The sequence below is a fragment of the Dermacentor variabilis genome, chromosome 9 (genome assembly GCF_050947875.1).
Source record: "Dermacentor variabilis isolate Ectoservices chromosome 9, ASM5094787v1, whole genome shotgun sequence".
NCBI lineage: Eukaryota > Metazoa > Arthropoda > Arachnida > Ixodida > Ixodidae > Dermacentor > Dermacentor variabilis.
In genome coordinates, this window is record NC_134576.1 from 34,265,298 (window position 1) to 34,272,671 (window position 7,374).

Below are 7,374 nucleotides of genomic sequence, written 5' to 3' on the forward strand. Positions count from 1 at the left end.
CATCGTGGGTTGCACTTGGATGAAATTGCTGATTCACTTGCATGAGCATCCCTCAACGGCCTTATATCTGTTTTGCCAACATCACCTTATGTCACCGCGGCTAGGTACTGAGAGAGAGAGAGAAACAACTTTATTGAGCCGAGCTCGACATCTTCTTAGACGCCGTCGATGGAAGTGGTTCCCTCTTCATGGGACCCATATGCTTCTCTAGCCGCCTGGCCCCTCGAGATCAGGACGAGCTGGTCTTCCAGGGCGGGTCTGGTCAGCAAGGTCGCCCATCGCTTGGTAAGGGTGGATGAGGGATAGGATAGGGTAGTGGGGCAGGTAAGAGGGGGGGATTGCCTTGACGAAATCGCATACTCCAATGACGTGTTGGAGCGTGCCTAACTGAGTCTTGCAGAAAGCACATTCCTTCTCGTACCTTTCCGGGTACATCTTGTTTTGAAAGTAAGGGTGCGGGAAGGATCCTGCCTTTATCAGCCTGTAGATTGCTTGCTTTTCTCTGCTAAGCGATTTCTGAGGATCGGGGTAACGGCGCCTCTCCGTCTTGTAATGGTCCGCAATGTCCCTATAACTAATTATGGACTGTGGCTCACCTTCCTCTACCCGGTGTTCCATCTCCCGGGCGAACTGGTGGGCAAGTTCGTTGTCCTCCAGCCCAGAATGAGCCAGTGTCCATATCAACTCAACTTTCCTTTCAGGTACGTCGCGTTTACTCTTGAGTATATCTAGTGCCAGAAGAGACACGCACCCCTTTCTGTAGCTGTTATACGCCTTTGTGAGCCAGTGACAATTCTTCCCACCTTGGGCTGCGCGAGTACTAGCGCTATCGCGGCCTCTTCTGCCACCTCCGGAAAAGACGTCTTGATGGAGGCACAGGTTACGAGCACATCCGGCGTCGTCACTGCCAGCGTGGCTTTCGATGAAAACTTGGGTAGTGACGCGTCTGTGAAGAGAGTGACCCCCTCTTCCTCTTCTACTATTTGATCTAAAATCTCCGTCAAGTCCGCTATACGAGCCGCTCTGCGGCCGTCGTTACGACCCAACCTCATGTTTCGAGGCAGCGGCTTACTGTCGATATTATGTGACCACAACCTGGGTAACGGCCCCGTTTCCTTCCGCTCTGCCTCTTGCCAGCCCAACTTGGCAAGAACGCGACGTCCCGCCGAAGTTTGACTGAGTCGAGCTCTTTGATTAGACAGATGAGCTTCTATTAACTCTTCAACGACGCTGTGCTTGGCCATGCCGAGGAGCTTGTCGGTCGAATAATGCTTCGGCATGCCCAGCGCCATCTTCGTTGCCTTGCATATAATGACATTCAGCTGGGCCCTGTCTTTCTTGAGTAACTTGAGGTACGGCGCCGCGTAAACGATGCGCGACGTCACGAAGGCCTGACGAGCGTCAGTGCATCGTCCTCCTTCAATTCTCTTTTTCGGTTTGTGACTCTGCTGATCATGTTCGAGATTTGTTCCGTTGAAACTTTGATTTTGTCGATCGACGCCCCCGCCTTGCCATTGTTCTGGAAGATGACACCCAGGATACGTACATGCGTGGTTGGCGTTATGGTCGTCCCGTCGATGGTGATTCGGACGTTCTCTTGGTCTCCTTTCTTTCTTCTTGGCTTTACGACAAGTAACTCTGACTTCTGTGGAGTGCAACTGAGGCCGCACGATTTAGCGAACTCGTCCACGGTGTTTGCCACTTTCTGAAGGGTCTCCTCCATCCAACTCTCCGACCCGGCCCTCGACGTCCACACAGTGATATCGTCTGCATAGAGAGCGGGATCTATGCCATCTATGTCTTGAAGCAAAGCCGGGAGAAGGATGAGTGGCAGGTTGAAGAGAAGCGGCGAAAGAATCGATCCTAGCGGGGTGCCTATGTCTCCCAGGGCTATCGGTTTCGACTTCTCTTCTACAATTTTGATAGTTGCCTTTCTAATGCTTAAGAAATCCTGCACATATTTGAATGTTAGCTTTCCATACCCCGTTTGGCGCAGGTTACGGAGAATACTTTCGTGTGTGACGTTATCGAAGGCCCCCTTGAGATCGGGCACCAGGATAGCTCTTGGCGTAGGAGCCTTCGCTTGCTTTATAACCAGCTCATGTAGTTGCACCAAGACTCTCTGTATCTCTATATCTCCTCAAAACTCTGCAATATCCATGCTTACACCGTCTTCAGAATTCCACAATCTTGGCTTCTCATGGAATAATAATCGGTGTCCTTAAAGAGAATTGGAAGTTCTTTTACAAAATTGAGATGTCGTATACCTCCTCCAAACGTTTACTTACACAGGCCTGGTCTCGCTTTGTCCCCTCTATGTTCCTTGTGCAGTGCACCTGAAACTATCGAACATTATTTTCTCTCGTGCCGCCGCTTTATAAGGCAAAGAAAACTATAAGAATACTAATTTATCAAACTTGTGTTAACGCTAACCTCGCCAACCATTTTTTCTTTTGGGGCGTCTTCACAGGGATCCAGCGACAGGGATGCTTTTCTTGCAGTTTACAATTTTATTAGAGATACTAAAATAGTACCTTGCTGAAGTTGTAAAATTATCAACAATTTCTATTATATCATTTCTTTACGTTAACTTATTTTATCAAAATTCTTAACAATGTTTTCATTACACTTCTAAATTACAGTTCTATAGTCCCACACTCTGCTATTTAAATCTAGTTTCGCTTTACTTCTAAGCATAGGAAAAACCGCCTGCTTCTTGGCCAAGACCCCATAGTGGGTAGGCGCCATTGTCTGGGATACAAGACAAGACTGCCGCCAGCCCTTTGCAAGGACAGCTTGCGCACCCGGTAAGCAGGTGAACGTCAGCGCGAACGCCAGACCACCGACACCGCGCGTACGGATATCGATGCTCCAGACAAAGCCCAGTCGCTGTGCAACGTGCGGGGAACAGACGTCAGCGACTAGCCGAATGGTACAACCCACGTTGGACGACGATCCTTACACGCGTGCCCACTCGCGCTACTTTGTGCTCACGGTGCAGCAGATTTGGAGCCGATTCCGCGACCATCGGAAATACAAACGACAAGATTGCTACCGCTCTTGCTCCTCCCACCACCGCCACCATAGCTAGGAGAACGAACATCACAGCGAAGGAGTGGTCGGAACCACAAGCTTGGGTACAACACATCGACTACAGAGTCGAAACCTCTTGTGACCTTGTACAACAAACAGATCATGAACGACAACAACCGCCACAAGAATGACTGCTTTGACATTGAGAAGTACCCTTACGTGCAGCCATACTGGTACAAGTCGTCCCAGCGCGTGCGCTATTGCATTGGGGACCTCACAACCCTGACAGGGTCAGATGCGACTGTACCGACATCTCAGACCAAGCTGACCTTATTTGAGCAGCAGCGTTGCATCTTACCGACCTTAACGGCAAGTCCACCACCGCCAGAAATGCATGACTACTGTAAGTTTGACGACTTCAGCCAAGGTCCTTTTCGGCTCACGGTTACGTGTTTTTTCTCGTACCCCCGATGTCTTTTAGCCTTTATACGGAACATCGCGGTGACGACGAGAAATAAAGCGAGAAATAGAAAACATGCGTCGAGCTCGCTTCTGCCGCGACTGCGGACGTCGTAGTGCGCACCTGCTACAAACACAGCATGGGAACCCACGACAAAACAAACAATCGGCAAATCGCTTTATCGGTTGTTTGGATCGCACCGCTGGTACGATCTGTTGGGAACTCGGCGCTGACGCCCGTGGTTGTACCTGGGTCGCAAGCCCCAAGGGTAGCGTTGGCCTGGCGGCCTGGGGTACAACTGGAAGCATCCGAAGGTCCCGGCAAAGCATGAGTCGACTGGTAACAACGAAACAACTTGTTTATTTTAACATCGCAAAGAGTTGGCGGTCAGGTTTGACCGAAGTAGAGAGACGGGAGAGCACTTCACTCAACAGAAGAAATCGGAGCCCCTCCTTTTGGCGTCCGGGGGCAGCTGTTTTTATACTCTCGCAGTTGAGGGCAAGAAGGAACCCCTCAAAAGACGAGCACGTGAATGTACAATGGGCTAATGGTGACGCACACTGTCGTAGCGCTGCCGTAGCACCATGTCGAGCACAATCTCGTAGCACCCTGTCGTAGCGCTGCCGGTCGGGCACAATGACTGTAATGAGAGGATGATCCCTGCTTTCGCATCGCCTGGCTCGGGCACAATGACTGGAATGAGAGGGTGATCCTTTGCGGTCGCATCGCCGCAGTCGCGCCTGGAAACACCTGCCGATGAGCGTTGCGGCGACGACGATCGGGCCAAAATGTCTGCCGCCCCGCCGCAGTCGCGCCGGCAAAACCACGTGTCGCAGGCGAAACGCAACAGACCGCCCCGCCGGGGGAAGGAGATCCCGATGGACAGGGGACTGCATCCGCTGTCCGGAGGGATGTCGCTCGATGATGCTCATAACCGAAGTCGGGCGTCCCTCGACGTTTCTTGAGCGCAGCGCACAGAGAAGGCCTCGTTCTCTCGTTCAGGTTCGCACGGGACACTGCAAAGTGACTTCGGGAGAGTTCACATTTTTGTTCTCGTTCCCGGCAAGCGTTAGAACTACGCTGAAACTCAACCGCTCAGTCAGCAAGCACGGCACAACCCTCACTAAGCCCTGCCAGGCTCTTTCCCCTTTTTATACCACTGCCTAGTTCCTTACAGTAGTCTAGCATCACTCAGAACGCGTCCACAAATTGAAAAATTGCACTAGAAAGCATATCATCACTTTGAAACACTAAACAAAAGCAATATGTTAAAAAAAAAATCCTGCCTCAGGAAGAAAAACATCAGTAACAAACAATTTTGAGGCTGATTCCTACGTTAGGGGCTTCGACTTAAGCCATCGGCGTTACCGTTGAGACTCCCCTTTTTGTAACGCACCTCAAAGGAATATTGTTGTAAAGCGAGGCTCCAGCGCAGGAGGCGGCCATTTTTGGGAGAGATGGTCTGCAGCCATTGGAGAGGGCAGTGATCCGTCTCAATGATAAACCTCGAGCCGGCTAGATAGCATGACAATTTCTGGACGGCCCACACGAGACACGCACACTCTTTCTCGGTGGCGCTATACGCCTGCTCACGACTGGACAGCTTACGACTAGCATACAGGACGGGGTGTTCTACTTCTCCATTTTCCCGTTGGCACAGTACAACGCCCATGCCTCGCTCACTAGCATCGCACTGAACAACGAACCCTTTTGTATAGTCTGGCGATCGTAGCACAGGCTGGTTTGTTAGGGCACTCTTTAGGGCGCTAAAAGCTCTTTCCTTTGTCTCGTCCCAGACGACTGTTTGAGGCTCTGTTTTTCTTAGAGCATCCGTCAGGGGAGCCGCGATATCAGAGTACCTAGGGATGTACCTCTGATAGTAGCCGGCGACACCCAAGAACGACCGAATATCGGTCTTGGTGCGCGGTTGCGGAAAGTCTCGCACAGCGGCCACTTTTATTTCAGAGGGGCGGCGACGACCCTGACCAATCACGTGACCGAGGTAGACAACCTCGGCCTGTGCTAACTGGCACTTAGGAGCCTTGACTGTCAAGCCCGCTTCGCGCAGGCGGGTTAGCACTGCCCGCAAGTGTGCCATATGCTCAGACCAGGATGCGGAGAATATCGCTACGTCGTCTAGATACGGTAAAGCGAATTCTTGCTGTCCCCGCAACACTTTATCCATGAGACTTGAAAAACAATATGGCGCGTTCTTCAAACCAAAACTCAATACTTTAGGACGGAATGTTCCCATTGGTGAAATGAACGCCGCATACCTACTAGCCTCTTCTGTAAGTGGAACCTGCCAATAACCCCTGACAAGATCTAGGGTGGAAATAAACTGAGCGCTACTAACTTTCTCAAGGCGCTCCTCGATGTTAGGGATCGGATAAATTTGATCCTTAGTGATGGAATTAAGCCTGCGGTAGTCGACGCAAGGACGAGGTTCCTTGCCCGGTACCTCAACTAAAATCAAAGGGGAGGTATAATCACTCTCACCTGCCTCAATAACACCGAGCTGTAGCATTTTCTTTACCTCAGCCTCCATAATATCGCTCTGGCGGGGTGACACCCGATACGCCTTGGATCGTACTGGCTCTGTGGAGGTAAGTTCTATATCATGAGTAAGTACAGAAGTCCTACCAGGCCTCTCAGAGAACAGACCTTGAAACTCTTGTAATAGCTGGTGTAGTTCGGTTTTCTGCTCGGGCGACAGCGGTGCTTTACTGATAAGGTCACTAATGACTTGACCGGTGTCTTCCCTGTTCGTCACTGAGCCTAGTCCCGGAAGCTCGACCGGAAGCTCTTCAGGAACGTTTACCATCATGCACACCACTGCTTCCCTTTGTCTATAAGGTTTGAGCAGATTACAGTGGTAAACTTGCTGTGCTTTCCGCTTTCCTGGCAGACTTACCACGTAGTTAACGTCCGACAGTTTCTGAACAATTCGTGCTGGGCCCTCCCACTGCACGTCTAGTTTGTTGTTTAGCGATGTGCGCAATATCATGACCTCATCGCCAACCTCAAAACGACGGGCCCTGGCTGTCCGATCATAATAAACCTTGGCCCTCTGCTGGGCCTTTGTCATTGCTTCACCTGACAACTCCTGTGCCCTTCTTAAGCGTTCGAGGAGCTTAAGCACGTACTCCACCACGACTGGGTCGTCGCCCCTACCTTCCCACGATTCTCGAAGCATGCGAAGCGGAGATCGAAGCGAGCGACCGTACACCAGTTCAGCTGGCGAAAACCCCGTAGCCGCATGCGGCGCGGTCCTTAAAGCAAACATCACCCCAGGCAGACACAGCTCCCAGTCAGTTCGATGTTCAACACACAACGCTCTCAACACGCGCTTCATGACGGAGTGGAGCTTCTCAACGGAATTCGACTGTGGGTGGTACACTGAGCTGTGTAACAGCTTTACCCCACACCTTTCGAGAAAAGTTGTCGTCAAAGCGCTAGTAAACACTGTGCCCTGATCTGATTGGATTTCCGCAGGGAAACCAACTCGCGCAAATATGGACAGTAGTGCATTAACTATCTCAACTGAGCTGAGTTCTTTAAGCGGCACTGCTTCAGGGAACTTTGTCGCTGGGCAGATCACAGTCAAAATGTGTCTGTACCCCGTGGCTGTTACCGGCAGAGGTCCCACAGTATCAATAACGAGCCGTCTAAAAGGCTCCGTAATGATAGGTACCAATTTCAACGGCGCCCTCGATTTGTCCCCTGGTTTGCCCACCCGCTGACAAGTGTCACATGTCCTCACGAAATGGTCTGCGTCCCGAAAACACCCTGGCCAATAGTACTCTTGCAAGAGACGGTCCTTAGTTTTCTTAACTCCAAGGTGTCCGGACCACGAACCCCCGTGTGACAAGCGCAACAGA